The sequence below is a fragment of the Ambystoma mexicanum genome, chromosome 5q (assembly GCF_040938575.1).
Source record: "Ambystoma mexicanum isolate Mex_15411 chromosome 5q, UKY_AmexF1_1, whole genome shotgun sequence".
NCBI lineage: Eukaryota > Metazoa > Chordata > Amphibia > Caudata > Ambystomatidae > Ambystoma > Ambystoma mexicanum.
In genome coordinates, this window is record NC_090933.1 from 1103794852 (window position 1) to 1103821593 (window position 26742).

Consider the following 26742-nt stretch of genomic DNA (forward strand, 5'->3'; position numbering starts at 1 on the left):
GATGTGATGCAACGCTTTGCTAAAGCTGTTGAGTTGGCGCCAAGCTGCTTTCAAGACAGGGCTCTGTGCGGTTTGTTGCAGTGTTTGTAGCAATGTGGTTCAAAGGGTCCAAAAGGTTTGGGTCAATGCTTAAGGCAGTTCAAGAGATTGTTACTGCTGGGCTGAGTCGATGTGTGATGGCTTCCAGCAGTTCAAGTTGAGATTAGAGTCGAGTTGACATGCGTTTGTGTTTGTTCAATGCAGTGCTCAAAGAAGCAGTGAGTCAAAGGATTCCTCATTAGTCAGACAATATTTGAACCAAGGTGAAAATGAACACTACTGGTGCAGTGTTGAGCTGGTTCAAAGATGCAGGCAAGCAAATTGAAGTCGAAGGGTTCCAAAAGCAGCACAAAGGGTTCTGTCAGTTTGAAGGCTGTCAAACACAGTTTGAAGAAGGTTTGAAGCTGTGTGAAGTCTTTGAGTTCTTCTTGCTCTGTTCCCCCAGACCAGGGAATTAGGCTGCCAGCATCAGGAGTGCCTTCACCACCAGTGAGGAGCCTGGTTCCTGTGAATCTGACAGAGTAGAGTGGGTGACTTCGGTCCACAGCAGTTCAACTGTATTGTGTCTTGGAGATACTTATGGAGCAGAGCTTTCCCCTACTTTGAATAGCACCTGTCTTCACCTCTATGGCTGAGGACTTTGGAATGGATTGCACTCCCATCAGGGATCCAGAGATGTATTCTTAGTGGTATCCAAGAAATAATTTAAAAGGATTGGTAAATGATTATAAAGGTAAAAGGTCACAGGAGATTGGAAATAACAAGCCTGCAGTAAGAGGTCCAATCCCTGGTGTTGTAACAGGTGAATCTTGCTTTCTTGCATCGTGCACAGGGTGACTTGTTGCCTGTGAAATGGAAGGGGCAGGAAGGAAAGAGGGCCTCATAGAAAAGTACAATGTTGGAACTCCTTCTAAGTTGCACTTTATTCTCTTTGGCCACCCTAACTTTGCTTCCTCCGCAAGCATTGACTACTTCAAAAGCCCTTTGGAGTGCAACACCCTGGTGTGAGGTTGGCCTTTGTGATCTGACTGTCCTTTTTTAAATCAGGGTTCCCAGGAGAACTCCTGGTGAGAGCTCCAGTTCCTTTCGGGGGGCATAAACGTTCCTCCCAGGGGATCAAAGAAAACAGCATCCCAACCATTGTCTCACTGACAGAAGTGCAGACGGCCAAGCTGTCCTGAATGCACACTGCATCACATAACTGGGCTGAGCTCACACTGTTGACATATATATATATGCAATCAAAATGGTGCAGCTTAAAAAATGTGTTCTTATCAGAAACTATAACATAACCAAATATAGTGTATTCTTAGTGTTTACCCAGAAAGTACACGGATAAAGAAACAATGATTACATTTTCGATCAGAGGTGCAGAAGTTAAAATGCAGCCTTTGACTTTAGTAACTCTGTCACACAGTAGCTGTCAGGAACGCATGTGACCTTTGAAAATGCAATATGTCATATAAGAACAGGTGCTGCAGTTGTCAGAAGACTTTCCCAGCAAGGGACCATGTATGCACTACACCTTTGGCTTGGATCTTCACGGAGAGGAGTCTGAATATCAGACTCCCCTTTTATGAACAGAATTATCTGCATCATTTTATTATTTAATACACATTTAAAGAAATCCTGAGATGTCTCACCCTCAGCAGATGGTATTCCGTTACAATACAAATGCATTATGCAAGCAGAGGCAAATGTCCCCACAGTAGGAGATACAATGCAGTTAGCACACCATGCCAGACAGAGAAGGAGGAGTTAGAGGGTCTACCACATCAGGACAACCATCTTTGGAATTCCGGATGTGGAAGTGCACACCTGATACAGATTTTCACCACATGGGATATTGTGCATGGTGAGGGACTGGTAACAAGATTTAATATCGAACACCATACTCTCACTTGGAAATGTGAAAGGGGTAGCAACCATGCATTTCTTTCCAGCTGCCTCTTTCCAGAGAACCATAGTCATCACAGGGGCATATCACAACCCGCCCAATCCAGAGACCGACATCAGATTCTGCAGTGCATCATTGGTCACTTGTACAACCACATAGAAATGCCCCAAGCCATACAGGCAAGGCAAAGCGACTAGTAACACTGGCCATTATGACATTGCACCCTATCCAAGGGTCTTGGTGCTATTGATTGCACTTGTGTAGAATTGCATCCACTCAGCCAATCTGAACACTTCTACCACAACAGGCAGAAGTGGTATTCCATCAATGAACAAGTTACCCCTGACAAAAAGGGCACATCATGCAGGTAAATTCAAATTACCCCGCAGTTACAACTGCATCGGGCGCTGACATCTGGAACCTTTCTTTAGCAACATGTGCCTACTTGGTGCGTATGACTCATTCCATCCATCCATCAACATAATCAAATAAGAACATAAAAGGCATGTACTTTCCACAGAAAATAAAGCTATGCATTGATGCACACATTTTCCTTTTCATGGGACAGTTCATAACCTTTTTCAACCTTTCTTTCTGACACTCATCTGGAACCCCTAAATCCCCAGCAGAGAACTAGTGCAATGTTGCACTCATCATGGCAAGAGTTATAATGAAACACACCTTAAAAACAAGCATTGGCAATGCCAACATTTTGGGCTGTTGTGTAGGCATGGGAAGGCACATGCCAGGCACTGGCATAGTGGTACTAACTGGCCATTGATGACTGCAGGTGCAAAATGGTATGAGTACCTGGACATATAATAGCGGTGCCTTACAAATGCCTAATAATTATACACAAGCCAAAACTGCTGGTTTTGCCAATGCTTGTTTTAACAGGACCTCAATGAAGGACATGCAGAGTGCTTATTAATTGAATGGCTGAAGGCAGACCTTGTTAAGACAATTATATTCCACTTGCAGTGGGTATTACAACAATTAAGTCATTAACACTCACAAGACCTCTTTGAAAAAAACATTGGCTGTCACTTGAGTGCAAGGTTTGATGGTAAGGCTTGAAAAAACCAAACTTAAAGAGTTCCCATGAGGAGGTGTTTTGGACAGCAAGGGGCAGGAACCGAATGGGTATGAACATAGAGATTAGCATGTCAATGGGCAGTTGATGGGTGGGTAAATAACCAAACAACACCTACAATCTGTGTGTCCCTCCTCATATGCTATTTCTCCCTATCTGTGAGCAACACCTAGGAGCATAAACTAAAAATAGCCATCTTGCAGAAAGTCTCCTTTCCTTGAAATATAGATCATGCCAGACGGCAAGCACACACATTAAATTAAAAGTCTTCCCCATTTAAGTACAGGGGAGGAGTTAGATCCTAGAGTGCAGGGACAGGTAGAAGGGTATGTTTAGTTAATCAGGAGTACAAGGCTCCACACACATTGACTGAGAGGTAAACAGTACTCAAGGGGATAACTGCCCACCTCGCTTCCAGCAGTGCTGGTCTGATGCCATGGGGGATGGGGCACGCGACTTGCAGGGTGCGCATACTTTCATGAAATATCACTGGATTAGTAAAGAATATAATAGATGAGTGTGCAATTTTATAAAGTTCAAGGAAACCTGGCCCACAAAAAGGACCACTTTTCAAGGATAGGCCTGCTTTGATATCCCTGCTATAAAAGGGGTTGTATGGAGACCTAGCTGAGGGCTGTCAATATGGGTAGAAGTCTCCCTGAATGCTCCATCCAAATTAGTGGATTGTGGTAGTGCTGATTTGCAAGTACTTTTCAAGCACAGCCATGGCTGCCATTCGCGCCACCAGCTCCATGGTTCCTGACAGTTGTATTCCCGGTGGTGCAGGCAGGTGCATCACCGTCTGTGGTCCTTGAGATGCTTGCGGCCGTAGGCGGCACTGGTGGGGTGTATCGCAGTGGTGCCACAGTCGCACAGGATGTTTCTGGGGTTGGGTCTGCACCGTGCTTACATCACGGTGTGGTCTTCAAAGCTCTGGTCATGTGACCCCATTTCCAGCTGGCAGTGTTTCAGTTTCCTAGGGAACAGCAGACGCCGGGATTCTATGTGCACTCCTTAAGGCTTGCAATTTCTCAGTTCTGCACATCTTAACACTCCCATGGTCTAGGTCTGTTTCCCTGTCTCCCCATGGTCTTTCGGGATCATTGCCTTGCCCAATTTGACTGCCTACTTGCTCTCTTCTCTGCCCCCAGTAACCTGCCTGCTGACATTTTTCCACCTTACTTGCTCCTTTTCTCATTTGCTGCTATCCATTCTCTGCTCTTCCTGCTTTGCTCCAGTTACCCACTACTTTCCAATGTTTTCCTGTTTATGTGACTTCTACCAGAGGGTGGCTTCTTTGACAGACTTCTGAGCTACCAACAACACTTCCCGGTCGAGTGGGACCCTGATGGTTACATTGCCTTGCCCCACGTTAAGCTTGGGACAGAAGGGAGATGTGTCTCCTGCCTGCATAGACCCAGGTTAATCCTGGACAACCTGCAATCTGGTGCCTCCTGTAAGGGATTTCAATCAGGCACACACCCAAGTCTCGGCCAGTATGTAGTGCACAAATTAAACCCTTATTTATTTTTGTCTATAAGTTCAATATTCTGAATGATATACCACTCATATTACACCCTTCTCAGAATACCCCTCCCCCCAGTCACACTCAACCAGGAATCAGGCTAGTTTGCAACCGTAAATATTTATTTATGGATTGAGAATTTAAAATCACAATATATTTTTAATAGGTAACAACAATCACCAATGGGGTGACAAGAACAATGAATAATATCTTTAATGCACTGGGAATCAGGTTATGAACACAAAAAGAAGGCAGCAATGGGTTGGTCTGGAACAGATAGCACTGTGGATAGAGGTTCCCCCTGCAACACCCCTAAACCCACCAATAGGCAATCTGAGGAGAGAGCAGGTTCTCAGGAATAATACAAACCAAACAGAATATCACTCCCACCTTCCCCCCTTAAACAAAAGAGAAAAACAGATTTGACGTTTCAACTGTCAGCTTTGCTTTGAACCTGGCTGAGCAAAAACACTAAATGTGTCCATAATGTTTAAATTATTATAAATTTCTACGGGAGCCGCTTTGAACCGATGCAAACAATCAAAAGCAATGATTTAACCAAAAGAAAACAATTGGAATCTCAAAGGCAAAGTGGGAAATAATTTAAAGGCAATTCACACGTGTAAAACGTTTGCAAAATGTAAATTCGCGGCAAACTTTCACTATGTGATTTTTGATAAAAACGAGTCCACTACACGGTTTTTCGTTGTGGAGCTAGCTAAGGATGTTAGGCATCAGTGGGAGATGAAATTCCGTTTCTATATTTAAAACTGAGGGAGTTATAGAGGTTTTGGTGGGAGGTGGTTTTCGAAAATAAAAACATAAATTTGGACAAGAACTTCAGTTTAAAACCAGAAAATATGGGTTATGCTTTTACTCAAGAATAGAACATGCAGGCTAGACTACCAGGTTGGGTCGAAGTAAGCTCTGAGACTGATTCATGACTTCAGTAACAGATCCCCAGCGCCTTCCCCGGTGGAACCAGTCCAAACACTCGAAGTGGGATTTTTGGATCAGAGTTACACAAATAAAAATGACTATGAAAATGACGCTTTAGCAAATAGACAGGATAAAATAGCACTAAAGATTTTGACACTGTTACTGTTATGAAAGTAGGGATAGTTCAGAGATGAGGGTGGAACAAGATAAGGCAAGGTATACAAAAGTTCTCTAGCATCCTGTTAATACTCACAATCCACTAGGATTTAAAATTTGTGGCCCATCAAGATTCTGGTCAATGGTTCGGGTCTATCAGGGAAGGGCAGCACATCAGCTAGGATCAGCTAGGCCGGTGCCCAGAACTGCATGGGATCTGTCCTTCTTGTTTCTGGATATTTCAGATCAGCGGGATTGCGAGTTGAGCAGGCAAGCATTATGGTAGCAAGCCCAATAGTTTCAGGATGCTTCTCCACACCACAGCGCTTCACTGGGTTGTAAGGATTAGTTGAGGATTAATTGAGGATTGAGGCCTAGCTGGAATGGTTCAGCTACTGCTTGGCCTGGAGATTGGCATCTGGATCTGGAATGATGTTAAAGGCTGGATGTTGAATGCTGGATCAGAGTGCTTCGCTGGAATCAGAAGAGAGAGTGTCTGTCTGTGTTGTAAACTGTCTCTATGTATCCTTTCAAATGACATCACAAAAATGGGTGTATGGGCTGGCATAACTAACCTTGCCCCTGTGAACTGGGATTGGATCAGAGCCTCATCTCCACCTTGCATCCGAGTGATAGGATCAACGACAGATTATGTCAAGTTTATGGTTTGGTTTTTACAATCCTTAGAAACATCCTCTAGCCACTAGTATCAAAATCAAATTTTGTCCTAAGTACATATTTATACATTTGTAACCTCTATGAAAACCACTTACAAGGATTAAATATTTTATGGAGTATCTGTTCATCAAATACCTTGTTTCGCCTTTCTGCAGAATTTTGTCAATTTCGCCATGAAAACATTTTCCAAACTTTCTTCAAATTTCCACAAATATGCGTGTTTGTTACGCTCACCTGGTATCCATGGGGACGTCACCCAGCCTTGGTTGGATGATTTGCATTCTTGAACCCTCTCCCGGTCACTTGGTAAGGCCTCTGTTTAAAGATGGGTCTGCAATATAGGAGAGCTGCATTCAATACCAGATTGTCTTTATGTTTTCCCATCTCCCTTGGCCTCAACTCCTTCCTCCCTCTTGGGCCTTCTCCTCACCTTAATGTTGTAAAAGGTGGATTCTCCGTCCTGCTCCTCATGGCAGGGGCGCGTAGATGTGGGGAGTGATCAGCGACCAAGTTACTTCACTTGTGCAAGCCTCCCTGTGGGAATCCAGGCCTGGTGCGACTCCGTAGGTTTGCTGCTTTACAGTCTTTATATGCAGTTCTTATGTTCCTCTTAGTTCGAATAATAATGTCTTGCTACTTTCCTTTTAGTGCTGGAAAGGTATTTTGGTGCTGTCATGCAGTCTGAAGATGAGCATGGGCCGGTGAGTGAAAGCACGGTGTGCGTGATGTTGTCCTGTGAGTAATGTGTGATGCATGGCGCTGTTTCGCCTTTTATATTGCTAACCTGTTTCTTTTCTCTCCTTGCAGGTTGTGATGTTCCTCGCCGAGCGCCGTAATGTGCCAGCAATGATACTGACCAGGAGATGACTACCCAGGTAAGAAGTGTGTGGCTTTCTTTATTCGGGAGGAAACGTGAGTAAACACTTACTAATGCTGTCTTTCTTTCTCCTCTTTCCAGGTTATGGTATTCCAGGATGCATGCGGTGCCGGATGATGGAGTTTGTACCTTCAGGTGAGTGGAACTGAAGTCAGTGATGGATTGAAGACAGGATACTGTTTCAGGAAAGTTTTATAGTGTTCTTTCTCTCTCTGCAGGTCCTTGGTTTCAGGTATGCTGGCATCAAAGAACTGGACAAGGTGAGCGTTACGCTGCCCACAGCATAATAACGCAAAGCATGTTCTGCTGTTTGGGTGGGGTTTAAACAGTCTAATGTAAAGTAGTCCAGGTAAAATAGTCCCAGGCCTGCCACACCCAAAAGACTAGACCGCATCGCTCAGTTCCTTGTATCTGAGCTATGTGTGTTCCTCATGTTGGCTGAACCCCCCCAAGTTAAATAGTCCCAAGTAAATAGTCCCATTCTAATGTTGGTCTTCATGATGGTTATGAGACTGGCGCCAAAGGTGCAAGAACTGACTCCAAGAGAGTCTTGGATGAGGTTTTAAGGCCTTTGACCTGGCCCTAACTGGAAGACTGACTTGCCAGTGAGGGCCAGGGGCAAAGGTCATGACAGCACTCCCTCCCCAAGGCCCCTCTCACGGTGGCACTTCTGCCTGGTCCTGGTTTGGCTGGGTAATTCTGATGGAACTTTTTAATTAAGCGAGGTGCCTGGATGTATTCACTGTGTTCCCATGATCTGTCTTGAGGGCCGTATCCCTTCCAATCAAGTAAGTAGTATAGTTTGTATCCGGTGTATTTTGCTCCATTTAGCTCCATAGCTGCCTCCAAACCGGGCTCCATTACCAGATTCCTGCAATGGGAACTTACCGGGTCATTCCGACATAGGAGGATCGGTAAATCCTCCTTGCAGGAACCATTCCCCATTCCCATTTGAGCCCCCATAGGGCTCAATGGGAATGGGGAGGGAGGTAACAACGGGCCCATTACAAGTGTCCTGTTGTTACCTCCCTCTTCCCCTCGTGGGACCCAGAAAAGATGTCTGGTTTTACCAGACGTCTGATCCGGGTCCCACGACAGGAATCTCGTAATCAGCCCTGACGGAATGAAGGGGGCCGGTCCCGTACCGGCCCCCTTCATTCCGTCAGTGCAAGCCTCGTAATGAGGGCCCTTGTCTCCAATTTGATAGTCGGGGGCTTTACTACGATGTTCATCAGCAAATTTCTTTTGTCTGTTCTTGGCTTGGAGTAAATGTTCTGCTGCTTCTTTGAAGGCCTGGGAAATAGTCGTATGTAGGGTTTTAACCACTGGCATTTTCAAAGGGGTTGGGAGATCCAATTCTGAAGTACGTGGATGTCTACCATATATAGGGCCTCATCACGAGTCTGGCGGTAACCCTTAAATGCGGCGGTAACGCTATTACCACCGCATTTAAGGGTCCGCCAGATCATGGTTTTGGTGGATTTCTCCCCAGCTCTGAGTTGGGGGGAAATCTGTGGCAAAATTGCCGATTTTTGGCGCGATTACCGTGGCAGGAAATCCGCCGGCGGTAATAGCGTGAATTTTCCCCATTGGGCCCAATGGGTAATGAGGAATTCCCGAATGGGCCCAATGGGGAAGGGGCAATAACCCTTCCGCCAAACCCGTGATCTGGCACTAATAGCGCTGGGGGGTTTGTCGGTAGGGCTCTTAGCGCCGGCGCTAATAGAGCCGGCGTTACCGCCCAGCTCGTGATGAGGCCCTTAGTGTAGAAAGGGGTTTGTCCAGTGCTGGTGTGTAATGAATTATTATAGGCATATTCAGCTATCCATAACAAGCCCTTCCAATTTCTTTCCACTTAATGTAACATGCAACGTAAGTATTGCTCGAGGGTTTGGTTTGTTCTTTCTTTTTGGCCATCTGTTTGAGGATGGTGACTTGTGGATAGTCGAATGCTGTACGATTTCCTCCAGGAATACTTTTGCTAAATTGGATGCATTTGGAAGGATCTTAAAAGGAATAGTGTGCCATTTTAGAGAACAAGTATACAACTACTAAAATGGTTTTGAATCCTTGACTGGGAGGTAGCACTGTAATGAAATCAAGGGACACCATGTGCCATGGTGCCGGAGGAATTTCCAATGGTTGGAGAAGAACAGCTGGTTTCTGCTTTTGGGACTTGTTTTGTGCATACACACCGCAAGATTGGATACATTGTATGATGTCTTTACGACATGTGGGTCACCAATAGTTTTGTTTTACTTTAGCTAGAGTTTTGGCAATTCCAGGATGACCTTCAGTCAGGGAGTCGTGATAACCCGAAATAACCTGCTTTTGTAAATCTTTACTTGGCATGTATAGACGGTTCCTAAAATATGGTATGGTCTTTAATGGTGTAATGTTCTCCTTGAGTACACCACTCTTGTGAGAAAGTGGGATCCATTAAGAGTTGGAATTCAACAAAGGTAGCAGGCACCCCTCTCTCAGAAGAACAAGGCATGATAACCTGTTCAGTGGTTGTTAACCACATTGAGAGTTCACAGCCATCTGCTTTTTGCACACTGTACCTTTCACAGATGGGAAATATCCATTTGCATATCATTCTTTGTCCCGCCCACGTGGGCAGTCCAGCACCGAAATGCTATGGCAATTCCTCTCTGAACAAGAGTACCAACAGCAGCCCCATACACGTGTTTGAGCCTTGTTGGGCATCATCAGTGAGGTGAAGCTGAGAGTCTCTAAGCACAGTGAGCAGGGAGTCCACTTTTGGTTGCCCCCAAGTAACCTATGGTGACCGACCCCTAGTTCCTTCAAAGAATTCAACAAAGGTAGCAGGTGCCACTCTCGGAAGAACAAGGCATGATAACCGGTTAAGTATTTGTTAACCACATTGAGAGTTTGCAGCCATCTGCTTTTTGCTCACTGTACCTTTCACAGATGGGAAATATCCATTTGCATATAAGTCTTTGTCCCGCCCACATGGGCAGTACAGCACCGAAATGCAATGGCAATTCCTCTCTGAACAAGAGTACCAACAGCAACCCCATACACGTGTTTCAGCCTTGTTGGGCATCATCAGTGAGGTGAAGCTGATCCTCTCTAAGCACAGTGAGCAGGGAGTCCACGTCTGGTTGCCCACAGGTAACCTAGGGTGACAAACCCCAAGTTCCTTCAAAGAATTCAACAAATTCAACCATTAAGAGTTGGATCTTGTTTTGGAGTTCATCCTGTGTCAATGTTGTCGTAAGACCAAGGAGTTTGTCTTCTCGAATGATGGCTACTGGATCTGGAGTTATGGATACCTTTTCATCAACACCCATGCGGGACAAGGCGTCATCCTTTCCGCTTCTGACTCCTGGCCGGTAGGTGATCACATAGTCATAGTCAGCGAAGAAAAGACTGCACCGCCGTTGACGGCATGATTGAGCCTTTGCTGTTTTTAGGTATTGCAGGTTTCGATGATCAGTTATGACCCTGACAGTATGTCTAGCACCAAGGAGATAGTGTTGCCATGCCTTGAAAGCTGATTTTATAGCCAAGAGTTCTTTGTCTGTGATAGCATAGTTGAGTTCGGGAGGTGAGAATTCCCATGACCAGAAGGCCACAGGGTGTAACTGGCCAGTTCCTGGGTCCCTTTGTGAGAGAACAGCTCCCATAGCCATGCTAGAGGCATCTGTTTCAACTATATAAGGGAGGTCTGGGTGAGGATGTCGTAGAGCTGGAGCAGAAGTACATTTTTTCTTAAGTTCTTGAAAGGCCTTCTCTTCTTCTTCGGTCCAATGGAACTTTTTATTGTTTTTTCTCACTAGTGATGTAATTGGATGCACTATTTGGGAAAAATCTGGGATGAATCGGTGGTAAAAGTTTGCAAAGCCCAACATACTCTGGATTCCTTTAAATGATGTTGGTGACGGCCAGTTAAGAGTGGCATCTACCTTGTGCCTATCCATTCGGATACCTTTTGGTGTGAGGATAAAACCAAGGAGCTCTACTTCGGTGACATGAAAAGATCATTTTTCGAGTTTAGCATACAGTTTATGTTGGCGGAGTTTAGTAAGGACGAAGCGGACATGCCTAACATGGTCTTCTTTTGTAGCAGAATACACTAAGATGTCATCAATGTAAACCAGGTGCAACCGTCGATTAACTCCAGCAAAACATCATTCATAAAGTACTGGAATGCAGCAGGAGCGTTGCAAAGTCCAAAAGGCATTACCTGGTATTCATACAAGCCGTATTTGGTACGAAAGGCGGTTTTCCATTCGTCTCCTTTCTTCACTCGAACAAGATGGTACGCCCCCCGAAGGTCCAGTTTGGTATAGATGTGGGCGTCTTTGACTTGATCCAATAATTCGGGAATAAGGGGCAGTGGATAACAGTTTTTTACTGTGATCTGGTTTACTGCGCGATAGTCGAAGCAAGTCCTCAAATCGCCTTCCTTCTTTGGTACGAGGAATAAGGGACTGGCTGCCGGTGATTTAGATCGGCGGATATATCCATCAGCCAGGTAAATGATCAAGATAAGATTTCAAATGTAGGTTCTCTGGTTCAGTAAGTGCATAGATTCAACCACAAGGAATTTGCGCACCAGGTATGAGGTCAATCTGACAATCATAGGGCCTGTGCAGTGGTAGAGTATTGGCTCGTTCTTTCTGGAACACGTCTTGAAAATCTTGGTATTCATTTGGTAGAGTACTAGTCACACCTAATACAATCACCACTGTACTGGGAGTAGCTGATGTACATAAGTCTGTTTTCCCCTTTTCATAGTAATAATAGGTGCAAGCACAATCATCGGAAAAGGCCAATCTATTAGAGGGTTGTGAGCTACCAACCATGGCATCCCTAAGATTAGTCATAACTGAGGAGCTTTGATGAGATTGAATGTAATAGATTCTCGGTGACCATCCTGGCACAGTAGGTTTAGTGCTGCTGATGATTGGGTTACTGGTCCGGAATCTATTTCTGTCCCATCAACAGTAGTAACTTTTTCAGTAGTTGACTTAGAGCATAAGGGAAGCCCGATCTCTGCTGCCAGATCTTGGTCTACATAATTCCAAACTGCTCCGCTGTCTATGTATGCTTCAACAGCATGCATCCGAGATGGTTGTTGGTGATTGATCAATATTACTAGTAATGCAAAGTGTGAGGTCTGTGGCTCATCCTTCTCGCTCGACAAGCGGACCTCTATGCTTGCCGGGCTTGGTAGTTTTCCGACTCCTTGTTATTATCTTTCTTCTCTGTGGCTCCAACAGTTCTCCTTGGTTCTTTCACTGGACATTCTTTGAGGAAGTGGCCTGATTTTCTGTAATATAAGCACAATTACTGTTGCCTTCTCTTGTCTCTTTCAGTTTTAGTTAAAGGGGGCTGTACACCTCTGATTTGCGTGGGTTCTACCGTGTTTTCCAATGTATGTGGAACATTATCCTTTGACGGGACATACACAGCTGGAGTTTCTAACCTTATCCGGTCCGCTTTTCGGTCTTGTAATCTGTGATCGAATTGCACCAGAAGGTTGATGAATTCTCCACAGTGGATGGGTTAACCACTTGAGCAAGGACATCCTTTAGTTCCCCTTGTAGACCCCGATGAAATTGCGTGGTCCTTTTTTCCTCAGGCCACCCAGCTTCAACAACTAGTCTCTTAAAAGTTGCTATATATGTAAGCAAGTCTTGACTTCCTTGACGAGTGACAAAAGTTTGTTGTCTAATGCTTGGCCTTGGGTATGACGAGCAAAGACATTTTCCATTTCCATCTGGAAACCCCCAAAGTCATGTAACAACGGGTTATCCTGACTTACCAATGGCACCGACCAATCTGCAGCACTGCCACTCAGAAATGACAAGACAAAAGAAACCTGCGCTTGGTCGTTAGGAAAAGCCCCAGGTCTGCAAAGGAAATGAAGATGACACTGGTTCATGAACGTTGCGTACTTCTTGGGGTCCTGTGTAAATCGTTCAGATGGAGCTAAAGGAACTGCCCCAGGAAGGGTTATTTGTGCTGGGTTGGTGGAAGAAGTTGGTACAGGTGCTGGCGGAATGTTACCAGGCAATGGGGTCTGTCCTGCCTGTGATTGGAGCAATTGTCTACTTATTTCATTGGTACAATCCTTAGTAACAATTAAATCCCTCCTAAGAGCGTTGGTTTCTTGCCTGGCTGAATGTACTTCAGCGCGTAATTGCCCCCCTGTGGGAATCCAGGCCTGCTGCAACTCCGTAGGTTTGCTGCTTTACAGTCTTTATATGCAGTTCTTATGTTCGTCTTAGTTCGAATAATAATGTTTTGCTTCTTTCCTTTTAGGTATGGATAGGTATTTTGGTGTTGTCATGCAGTTTGAAGATGAGCATGGGCTGGTAGGCGAAAGCGCGGTGTGCGCCAAGCTTCCGGTGACTAATGCGCGGTGCACGGTGCTGTTTCGCCTTTTATATTGCTAACCTGTGTATTTTCTTTCCTTGCAGGTTGCTATGTTCCTCACCAAGCGCTGTAATGTTCCAGCAATGATACTGACCAGGAGATGACTACCCAGGTAAGAAGTGTGTGGCTTTCTTCATTCGGGAGGAAACCTGAGTAAACGCTTACTAATGCTATCTTTCTTTCTCCTCTTTCCAGGTTATGGTATTCCAGGATGCATGTGGTGCCGGATGATGGAGTTCGTGCCTTCAGGTGAGTGGAACTGAAGTCGGCGATCGATTGAAGACAGGATACTGTTCCAGGTAAGTTTCGTAGTGTTCTTTCTCTCTCTGCAGGTCCTTGGTTTCAGGTAAACTGGCTTCAAAGAACGGGACACGGTGAGCGTTATGCTGCCCACAGCAGAATAACGCAAAGCATGTTCTGCTGTTTGGGTGCGGTTTAAATAGTCTCAGGTAAAGTAGTCCAGGTAAAATAGTCCCAGGACTGCCACACCCAAAGTAGTCCAGGTAAAGTAGTCCCAGGCCTACCACACCCAAAAGACTAGACCGCATAGCTCAGTTCCTTGTAACTGAGCTATGTGTGTGCCTCCATGTTGGCTGAACCCCCCCCAAGTTAAATAGGCCCAAGTAGCTAGTCCCATTCTAATGTTGGTCTTCATGATGGTTATGAGCCTGGTGCCAAAGTCGCCAGGACTGGCTCCAAGAGAGTCCTGGATGAGGTTTTAAGGCCTTTGACCTGGCCCTAACTGGAAGGCTGACTTGCCAGTGAGGGCCAGGGGCAAAGGTTTTGACATGTTTACCCTAGGAATGTGTGTGCAAAGTTGAACAATTCTAGCATAAATACAGTTCCCATCGAACCACATACACTGCCATTCCTGTTGAGAATATGCTACACAGTTCCACCATGTTTTAAAACAAAGGGTCAACAATTTGATCAACAGATCTGCCCTTTTTATATTTTTCACCACTTCTGATAGCGAGTTATACGTCTCTAAAAAAATATTCATTATATCTTCTTAGCAGCAAATGGTCAGCCTTTTGTCTGTCTCTGGAGGCAAGGATCAGCCCCCACCTTTGGGATTTCCTTCTGCAGTCTAGTTTACGACCTTTTCACACGTCCATTTCCTGGCCTGGAGAATCTGCCATTGTTCAGTCCCTGGCAGCAGGCACAAGTGTAGCATACCCCACAATTATCATGGGTCAGTGAGTATCTGCTGAGAGCCATGCCCTCCCCTTGGGTGGAAACCTGTTTTTCAACTTCTTGCACGCCCAGCCAGCCTAAGTTAATTCTTAATTTCTTGACTGAAAATCCAACATAAAACAAACTGGTTGCATTAGATGACATAAATAAATTATGTTCTTAGATTTGAACCTGTGGAATCACAACAACTGAGATCCGGGTTCCTTTCAGCAACAGTCCTTTTATATTTGCTAATCCGGCAGATCTTTAGTTTTAGACAACTTTAAAGTTTAATCAGGAGAGCCTGTTTGACAGGGGCTGTCACTCACAGGTAGCCCAGTGTGGCTGCACACAGATTTTTGACAGGACTTTCATTCACAGGCAATCCAGTTTCGCTGAGAAAATGTTTTACTCTTAACATTTCAGGATTTTGTAAATTCACAGTGCTTCATTAGATTAACTGAATTTTAGCGCTATGCAAGATTTCGAGTGTTGGAAAGTTTTATGTACAGGCATGTTGAAGTTTCAGCAGCAAAGTAAAAGTCATTTACAGGCAAATTTTGGAGTTTCACTTGCAAAGTGCTGCTGCTCCCTCTGCACTCTATGTTTACTTGTCATGGGGCCCACTGGCACTTTTTCTGCATCGTGTGCTCGGTTCCATCACACATGCACCGTGGGTGGCAGGTTGTGCAGCCATCTTTTTGTGTGTTGAAAAAGGCGGTTTTGGAGGTTTTGGCATGCACAATTCGTTACACTCCTAGTAAACCACTTTTTATTAGTGGTACTCGTTCTAACCAGATTGATTCAGAGATGATCGCTCCAGAAGGTGGGTAAACGTGATTTTGAAGAATATGGCTTTGTCTTTCACAGAGTGATCTATACCTTCCAATTCTCGAGGCCTGGCCCAGAGTCACTCGGTTTTTGTTCTCTTCTCTGGGTCTCCAGGAAGATTTATAGGCTGGTATTTGTAGTTAAGAAAAGGGAAGATAAAGATAAGATCAAACTCTAATTGCTAAACATACTCATGTAAGGATTTATATATTCATAAGGTTGGTTTATAAAATAGAGAATTTCTGAAAAGACAGCCTTTAACTCATTTCCACCAACTTAAATATATGTTGTAAAATCCCAAAGTCGCAAATTGGTATGGAATCCCCGCTTCACCACCTACTGTTATCATTTGCAAATTATTTTATCTGACAGCGCTACCTCTATGGGACTTCTAATGGAAACTACTTAAGTCCTTTGTTTCCACAAAATAAGAGGATGGTGTAGTAAACAGAACAAATGGGCGTCGTTTTTCATTAATAAAAGAGCAATATTTGTATGTATCCAAATGGCAACATGAAAATGCTGATATGATAGCGTTTAATACCCAGAAGTTTCTCAGCGTGGACCCGGGGAACGATCCTGTGTTTCTCCGTGTCGTCTTGCTCCCAGGCGAGCATGTTGCCCCTGATCTACCTTCCCGATATCTTGATGCTTTGAATCGTTTTAGATTGCTCAAAAAGACTATACAATATTCTCCTAGTCTTGCTTCATTCCTTCTTTCGCATTGCAACTCTAGGCATTACACTGTCATTTTAACTCCTGCAGTACATCTACAGTCTCAGAGAGATTCTCTCAAAACCAACATTTTTTGATCAAAAAGATGTTTTAATAGAAAAAAAAATAATTTGGTACAGTATAAATAACAGCACCTTTTTCAAATTGTGCACATGGAAAGATTTTGTGGATGTCACACTCAATAAACAATTGCTGAGAAATCGCAAATACATGAACGTGCTCCAGTCCTGAGAGCATTAGGTTGTGCACGCAATTCCGAATGAGCTAGGTTATAGATTTGTGTTACATCATGTTATCATGTTGCGTATTTCAGAGTGAGACATTGCTTCCAGTCTGCCCGGAATTCTGCAGAATCCGCTGTGTGCAGAGCAGCAGCGACGTCTTTGGTGCATGTCCGGTGCTCCTGGGGACTTCACATTAATGTTCAGAAGCCGGTAGAGCTGCATTAAAATCGTTAGTTATGATTGTTTCTGCGATTCACGTCTTTGGGCCCCGTGTCATGCATGACACGTTAAACACTCCTTGTCTTTTTAACAAAGAGTACTTTGCATTCTGCGGCGTGCAGGCCCATACTTACAATGTAAACGTAAAACTGCAAGTACCAGAATGCAAAGAACTGTTTGAGAAAGCTCAAACTGTATTAACGCGCCATTCATTGCATGGGACAACTGGCATCTATGAGCACGTATTCATGATAGCAACAGTCCCCAATTTCCTAAAACATTATTGCAATTGCAGGCAAGTCAAGTCGGTGACGTGTGAGACTCATCAGCCGAGCAGTAACGATAGAAAGATTTCCAGAGAACTGGCTCCAACTCACCCCTCAATTGTTAATCCCCAGGCTCCTGAATGAGGTCGAGGGATTTTAAATGACTTGGGCCCGCATGGACGGAAGCTGCTACTTGTCCTCATAGGCTTCCATCCCTAATGAATTTAAAATGTGTGGCTGGCTATGGCTTGACATTGAGCAGAGTTGGGAATTATTTCAGCTATCAAATGCTAGTAATGTAGCAATTATCACACGTTCCATGGGCTGCAATGGGTGATAACGGCTTGGGGTCCGAGTAAATACGCAAGGGCAGTGTCCCTGGTGTCGCTATCACCCTTTCCAGCCTGTGGAAAGCTGAAATAATCAAATCCGGAAACCCAGGGTGCTAAGAGCAAAGCAAGAAAGATCATACTTACACAAGATGGGCGCCACAGAGCCTCTCTTCCATTCCCATGGTGGCCTACATCAGCAAGATGGAGTAAAGCAGCGGCGGCAGTGTACCTCGCCACTGCAGTAAGCAGGTAAGTGGGGCTAAGGGGAAAATCGTAGGAAAGGGAAGGGAGGGTTAGGGGTGATGGCGGGGCGGGGGGAGCAGCCATCGGGTTGCTTGGAACGTGGGCTTGAATCAGGGAGGAGGAGTCAGGCAGTGCTTTGGGCAGGCCCATAATGAATGCACTCCAGTGACCGCAAATACTGCACTTCTGAGAACTCCCGGCCTAAACTTTGATTCTTTGTCACAGGCTGCAGACGTCATCAATTACGACCGAGGAACTAATGAAGCGTCTCATCACCTGCTACCTTCTTTCTTTCAATTATCGGAGGCGTGGGCGGACCCACGCAGGGGCTTCCCCATCCTAAAGGATGATGTGCACCAGACCCACCATTCATTACTTAGTTTATATAAACTCACAACTCCTCCCACCGCCCCGTCTGCCTCACAAAATCCAACATCGCACTGCTCCTCCTCCTGCCTCTCACCCCGTCACCTCCCAGCAAAGTCCTCCCACTCAGCTCAGCCACACCTAGCGCAGTCAACCGAACCCTCATCAATTCTCTCTCTTCAACATGTCTCTCACACCTAAGCAAAAAATGTCCCACAATCTCAGGCACCCCACACACCGCACAGTCCCTCGACTCACACTTCCCCACTCGAAACAGACAGTCATTCAGCCCCACATGCCCTATGCTCAACCGATTCAGCATCACCTCCTCCCCCCTCCTCCATTCCAGACTCCCTGCATCCACCATCACCAACACTTTTCCACGAACACCAAACATCCACCTGCCCTTCACCCCACTCACCCACCTCTCCTGCCACTCATCCATGACCCGTCTCACCATCACAGCCTTCACCTCATCCACACTCAAAGGCAATCTCACAGCAACCGCTCCCCTCCTCATACCCTCACCCGCCGCCAGATCCACCAACTCATTACCCAAAATGCCACTGTGACTGGGGACCCACCCCAACTCCAAATCCATTCCCCCACGCACACACTGATCAATCTTCCTCCTGATATCCAAAATCACATCCTTCCTATCACCATCCCCTGCCACAATCACCTGCAACCCACTCAATGAATCCGAGAACACCACCACCTTCTCATACCCCAACTCGCACACCCTATCAATCGCCAATGCAATCGCCACCAACTCAGCCGTACAAATGGACACATCATTCGTCAGTCGCCCCACTTTATACTCCCCAGTGTTTTCCAAATAATACGCCATACCCACTCTCCCAGACACAGGATCTTTTGAACCATCTGTGAACACGTTGCATCCTTCCTTCCCTGCCACATACGCCTGACCCAAAGCCTTGATCTCACCCCCCAAACCTTGCTTCTTCGACACCACACTCGCCAACTCTAAACCCACCTTTGGAGACCCCATCATCCACATCGGCCATCTCACCAAATCCATACCCGTCACAGCCAACAACTCACCTACACCCCACTTCACCCCTTTCTCCCACATATGAAATCCCAAACCTGCTACCTTCAGTGATCAGTTTCCCTGTGTTAATTCAGCCAAAGCAATCTTTAAAGAAACTCACACACGGGCACTACTGACAGATGCAAGTGGACTTCTTTTTAAAAGGAACAGTTGTGAATGAGCACATAGTCGAGGGGACTCCTCCACAGTGAAAAGTGTCTTTGTTCTGAATGTAGAGTTCTTCAGCATTTGTGAATTTGTGTTTTCTTTAAAAACTTTTATTTTTCAGAGAGTGTTACATCAAAGCAAGCCACAACAGAGACAGCACATGAATTTACCAAATGCAATTGTGATGTACATTTGCATATTTCATGGTTGACATAACAGATTAGGGCGATGTCGGGGGCGTAGCATCATCGTCCAACAGCATATTACATAATTAGAGTCCGAACAGGGCCCAAATATCCTTGGGTCGACAGGTTGGCAAAACAGTCAATACAAATTGTTCCTCACATTCATTCACCATTAATAGATCCTTCAGGGGAATTCGTGTTTACCATGATAAATTGATCAAAGTGAAAGAAACAGATAAAATCCCCATACGTGCAATTGTAATCATTTTATATTTACTTCAAGCCCAATTGATCCCATTACCCACATTTTATTTTTGCAAATGTACATCGTAACGCTATTTTTAAGGGCATTTACAATTTATGCTTGCCAACATGGCTTGCTTTGCTCTTAGTACACCGAGAAGGGTTAATTTGTGTTACAGTTGCAGCCACAGTGGATTGGAAGACGATTTTATGACACCAACAGTGTTTTACAACTCCAGGTAAGTCATTAACTCTCAGAAGAGCAATCTCTCAAGCATGGAACCGGGTAGAGGGGCATTTCTACCTTGTTAGGAGCAGGATTGTCAAGGCTACAGATGAGAAAAATATTCTCGCTCTCCTGTGCGCCACTTCTACCCTGGCATTTCTGCCACCATCGCAGAGCTGAAGATCATTTTATGCCACCGTTGTGAAAAGGACCCTGATTATGCAATAGCAGTACGATTTGATGCTCCTAAACCCATATTTGCGAGAATAATGTTGTCAAAGACACATGAGGTTCAGGAAGAGGAGCAGTTGGAACCTCAACATCAGAAGTACATTCTATATTTAAGGGAATAATAGCCATGTACGTCATTGCATTTAGGCAATAACTAGACATCACACTACATGAGCTGGAGAGAGCACAAGCCGATATTGATACTAAGTGACCACCGTCTTCCCTGCTGCATTGAATGCCTGGTCCAGAGTGATATGTGTCAGAGGGAGGGGATTGCGCGAAGGCGCTAAAAAAAACTGGTGACGAGAGATGCGTCCTTTGGTTTTATGTTCAAGAAGCTGAGGCCACCAAACCCGAGATTTCTTTATGCACACACCAATGAAAAGGTGCGACACAAGCTCTGAGGCTTGAAATTAGCAGTGCAGCTGTGGAGAGGTCGTAGGTGTTCCTTACTGTCCTGATCCCTGATGGTCTACGCATCCTTTATAGGCATCTAGAGAAGTGAATTCCAGTTACCTACGTGGAAACTAAGGGGAGCTGATATGATAGCAAGATCTTCCCAGAGGTTGCGGCACCCTGGAGGAGTGCTTGTGTGCCTCATGACAGTTTTCGTGCAAAGGTGCCAAGTCATCATTTTCTATTTGATTGTGTGCCACCCAGAGTACGTGTCCAGGGTTATCACCCTGTCTCAGTTATTCTTGATCATCTACTGGCCATAAGGACGTTTCAGATGTGGCAAACAACCAGATAATAGACAGCAGGAGTCTGGCCATACAGGGAACAACAACCTGGGAAGTTTGAACTGCACCCTTGCTATGTTTAAAGTCATACTGTGGGGATTGTCTGGGGTGGACTTGTGATCTGAAGGTAAAATTCGATATTTTTGGGAGCATCATCCATGAAAGAGCCAAGCTGGACTCTTACTGGAAATGGGGTTTGATGCCACAGGGGAACTAAATGACACTGCCGATAAATCTACTCTTCTAAATTCAGCAGGTCCAGCCGTGCACAGAATTCTCAAGACTCTGAATGCAGCAGATCATTCTTATACCACTGCCAAGGTAGCAATGAGCATCTACTTGGTCAATGCCAACTATGGACATTTTCTAATCTGCGAAGCCAAACAGAAACAAGAAGAAACATTGGATGCGTTTCTTGGATGTTTAAGACAACTCGCTTTTATGTGTGTGCTCTGTGAAGGAATCATGAAGCAAGACACAGACAACAGATTCAAAGTTCAAATAAAAGATCTTTATTAATTCAAATGTCAGGATGGCGTAAGGACTAACCTGCCCTAAACTAAGGTATGATTTCCCTACCTAAGTAAACTAAGGATCGACCGAGTCAATAAGTTCAACTTAAAAGTCTATGGGCCTCATTACAACCCTGGCGGTCCGGAAATAACGGTGGCGGTAAACCCGCCGCCACCGTTGTTTCCGGACCGCCTGATCCCGACCCCTGCAGGCGGGAGGTGATGTTCCCGCCAGGTCTGACCTGGCGGGTTTAAAACCTCCCGCATGCAGGTGGACGAGGAAACACTGGCAGCATTACGAGATGCTGCCGGTGTTTCCATGATCCCGATTCCCATTGAGTCCCATAGGACTCAATGGGAATGGGGATTTACACCATTCCGCCTCTGTGATTCCCGGAAAACCGGGGTTGTAATGCCCCGGTAATTCCGGGAATCACGGAGGCGGAATGGTAATACGAGTCCGGCGGTAACCAGGCGGTTTTACCGCCGTGGTTACCGCTGGACTAGTAATGAGGCCCTATGTGTCCAAAACCTATACTTGCCCTCACAACTAGAGCTAAACAATGTGTAGGGATGTCAACAACCAAAGAAACAGTGTTCAACTAAAGTTCAGAGCTTCTTGCATCTACTGGCAAGCTCTTAGCTCTGTTCCCCAAGTTCGAGACAGTTTCAACAAAATGGCCTTGGGGTTACCTTCCCCAAGTTCAACACAGTTCCACAGAATAGTCTTGGGGTTCCCTTCCCCAAGTTCAACACGGTCCCACAGAATGATCTTGGGGTTCCCTTCCCCAAGTTCAACACAGTTCCACAGAATGGGCTTGTGGTTCCCTTCCCCAAGGTTTCAAATTCACAGTCACATTCACTTGTTTAGTTTACCTTCTCGTTTTGTCACTTGAACAATTTTAGGCTGACCAACCCTAGCCTCTAGAATTCTCTTGGCCAAGTAAGGGTTCCTGGGTCTAGACGCAGTTGTCAGACCACACGGTCCACCCACCACAGGTCACACAATCGAAAACCCTTGCCACGTTACAACAGTTAATTCTTTCTTATAGGCCTTCCTTGAAAACACAACTTTCCTTTCTGCACCTATGTCATAAGTCCAAAAATGCTTTTGGTTTACTTTAGTGGCTTCTTGCCTTTAACAAAATGTGTTTCTCACATACCTTCCTTTGTAGTATTTCTCCTAGTTACCACGGTGCTTCCATACTATCCAATAGTGATTTACTTTTTACATGTTTCACTTTGTTTGCAAATGCTGTCTCTTTAAATAAACTTTGTGTTGCAAATGCACATCACTTTCTGTTTCATTCAAGTGATATTCTGATATCTTTCCTTTTTTCAGCATTCAAATCACAGTATGTTCTTGACAACTTGCTCGGTATTCAATATTTAACATTGGGTCTCTAGACCACTTTTCCATATCATTCAAAAGTCCTTTCATGCTTCACAACTTGTTCGGTATTCAGTAGTTCAGATCGGGTCCCCAGCACCCCTTTCTATAGATTTATTCTTGACCGGCATCAGCTGTTACACACACCAAGCCCCTGGAGCTCCCCGGCCTGACTGATGCTTCTCTGTCACTTACTGGTGTGAGGCTGCTCCACTGGGTGCTCTGGTTTTGTTTTGGGGTTCTCGCTGGCTCAGCTCTCTCTACCACAGAGCTCCAGTGAGCAGCGCTTGCATCTTCCAGACCTTCCGGCAGAGTTTTGCAGCGTCTCTGTGTTCCCTACTCCCAACAGGGAACACATGGCAATGGGCTCCACTCAGCTCCAGAGCCTATTGCGGTTTGCTCTTACCTCTATATTTTTCTGGCTTCTCTGCGGTTGCGTCCTTTTCACCAGCCCATACTCTGCCTGCTCCAACTTAGCTTGCTGCACTCTGCTGGGCAGCTGGTTCCCTGCTCTGCTGCTTTCTTTCTCTTTTATGCACCTGCAGCCATTTAACAGGTTGCAGGTGAGAGTTCTTAATTCTCATTGCCTGAACATAGTTATTGTGACATGCCTGACCCTCACAACAGTCCTCAGGCCTCCTCCTTTTCTCAATAACAGAGTGGTGAAATAACATGTTAGAGTGCATTACTCCTAGTCGCCTCTTCCTCGTCCCAGTACTATGATGGTCTGAATGGTGAAAAACGATTGGATGTGATTTGCAACATTATTCGTATACATGGACATGCCCGTCTTAAAAAAACGTTTCAAAAGGTTGGCATCAAGCTATATACACCAGACTAATTCACAGTCTGACCTATTTACAGATGCAATATGCAGAAGACCATCTGGAACTAATACCAAGATGATAAACTGTATAAACCATGAGACTCACTGACTCTGATTAACATAAGGTAACGCAAACAAAAAAAATTGGCATGATTGTGCTGCTGTTACATTTTGTAGAAAGTGAAGATTGATCAATACGATTTTGCATTTCTCCAAAAAGAGCAGCAAAGTATGCAATATTGCGATCAGTGTGAAAGCGTTGCTAACCAGCACCATAAGAAATTAAAATTTTACAATCTTAAGATTGATAAAAGTATATACATAATTACTATAGGTAAGACCTAACCAGAACTCACCATAGTTTCTGACATTACCTGACTTAACATATGATATACCCAATCATAATCTAACTAACACCACTCTACTGTATGTTGCTCAGACTAGATGCACATATATATATGACAAATGTATGCATGAATATTGTGAGATAACATTTCAAAAGTACTGATATCTGGATTCTGGATTATTTGTTTAAACAGTGCAGAATTGTACTGATTGAGTCACAGAACGCTGTGATACCTCCGGGTCTGGGCGCTAACAACAAATGAACTTAATAAATAAACACACATGATATTGTACCATACACATCCTTATTGCAACTATGCCTTAAGAAAGCCCGGGTAAGGGCGAAACAGTTGTGCGTGCCTCCAAATGGAGTATGTTGGCACTTTGTAAACGATTGGTACTTTGTAAACAATTGCAATTCAGTTTGATTTAGAACCAATAAAAATAACACTTATAAAATTCACTTTTGGGAACTCCTGCCTTAACTAAAGGTCTAGGTGCAAGCAACCCAACATACCCAAGCTTGTGATTTTTGTACGGGCGTAGAGATTCCAACATTGTGTGACGCAGGAAAGCTGTACCCATCCTCAGGCCGAAAAAACCATTTTACAACAGGAATAGAAAAAAAGCCATATGATTTAAACTCTCTTAGCAAATCAGTCGTGACAGAATATGCAGTTGAATCAATTGTTCAGTTAAAATTGACATATGAGGACTAATGTACCATATGCATGGCAGTGTCCCTGGCTTACGTTGGTTCTATTTTGTCTAACTCTGTCATAGCATGACCCCCTTCAGGGCAGATTAAGGCAGCTCCATTTTTAAAATGTGTTTGGTATCTAAAAAAGTCTTATATCTGCTCTAGTACTGGTTTGGTATTTCAGGAAATGTAAGCTTTTGTGCGTTTTTATTCCTGTCTTTCACTTTAGGTTCAAACAACACGATTAAATGTCATGTGATGGCATTGAGGTCAAAGGTCATATAACATGACATCCTGTAATGTCATTGGGTGTGTGATGTCACTTCGGCTACCCCAGGCATTTTGGTGAAATGAGGTCCCTGAATAAACTATTGAACACAGTCTAATAATTGCACTATTGTACAGAGGCGGTTCACTACTCAGTGAAAACAAAGCAGGTGAAAGTCAAGGAATCCATCAGAGCATCCCACATTTGATTCAGTTCACTGTTATTGTAGTTTCTTTGAAAGATAAATGGTAGCAATAAAACTTCAGGGTACTAATGAAGCCATTGACTGGCCTGTCATTCTATCTTCATACTGGCCTGTATACACAATTATAGGAAAGGAGGTGGTGAGGGGACTGTGCCTCATACACTTACAAAGTAATTGATGAAGCTATGAACAAAGACCATAGCCCATTTTAAGACAATTGAGAACAGTTATTCCTGCCAGCCAGCATTTGGCACTTTAGTCACATCAACCTCCCATTTCCTAAGCTCCAGTGAGCAGGAGTGTGTGTATTAGCACCAGCCCCTCCCTATCAAGCCATAGCTTGGTCCACAACAGAAGCCCAAACAGGGAAGAAAGGAAATTGCATAATCCAGCCCTACAAACCTGTTTGAAAAAAAAACAACTCAGACTTTTCAAAGACTTTAAAAGATGGCAACACAACCACAGCCCCAGGCAGTTGAAACAGCATCCCACTGTGAAAAGGTTCAACAAGTAGAAGAATCCTGATATTGAGGCAAGTAGCTGCATGACCAGCCCTGCCTTTAATTAATTACTGCTATATCTATCCACGGTAGTTGTGTACTTCTTGATTTTGGCCAGTACCTTTTGCAAGACAGCTCAATGTGTGGGGAACACTTGCGGATATGTGGGTGTCATCTTTCTTGCATGCTTCACTTTTCCTGAGAGCGATTCTCTGCTCGCTCAAAGTTCTTTTAAACCCCACCACCATAATATCGGAATAATTTAACAGAGGATGCTGGTCTGCCCATGCTTGCATACAAACCCCTAAATATACAAACACATGCAGAGAGGTCCATTGTGTTTGTGCGAGCTAATCGGAAGTATCCACCAGCTTAATAATGTCTTCATTACGCAGATCCTTATGCTAAATATGTTTTTTGTGTGGTGGTGTTGTTTTAGCTCGTCTTTGAGGGTGAAACATTGATACTGTAAAGGCTTGGGAACACTGTAGACTCATTGCGCAGGGGCAGCACAAACTCCTACCTCCCCTCAAGGGTTTTGGGCCTATCACTGAGTACATGAGATGCTGCGATACCCACGTGGGAAGGAGGGTTAGAGATCAACATCAAGAGGGGTTCAAGGGCAACTGGATTGAGGGTTAGGGGAATACACAGTAAATAGGGAGAGCCGTAACAGCACAATACTTTCCTGACCAAAGGGGTCGTTCACGGTGGAATCGATACATTAAAAGTCAAAATAATCATTGTTTTAGTGAAAGACTCGAATTCTTGGGAGATGTCTATGCTGAAATAAGAATACATGAGACCTCAAACACGTAGCTTAAAAGCCCCTGAAGTCAAGACCTATACGATACATGGTCTTTCCTCACACGTCCCTAATTCAAAAGTGTGGACACCAGATCAGAAGATCTACCATTGGGGGAGTAGATTGATTTCCTTCAATAAACTGTTTTGTCCTGAAGATGGCCCATACACTGAATTGATTGACAGCACTTGAGATGGTGCAGTACATACAATAGAGGCTGGAACATATGTCGACCAATTAAGAAATACTACTCTGTTTTTCCTTATCTCGTTTGCAACACCAAATAACGTTTTGCCAGGAATACATTGTTAATTGTTCAGGTTACCCATAACAGGTT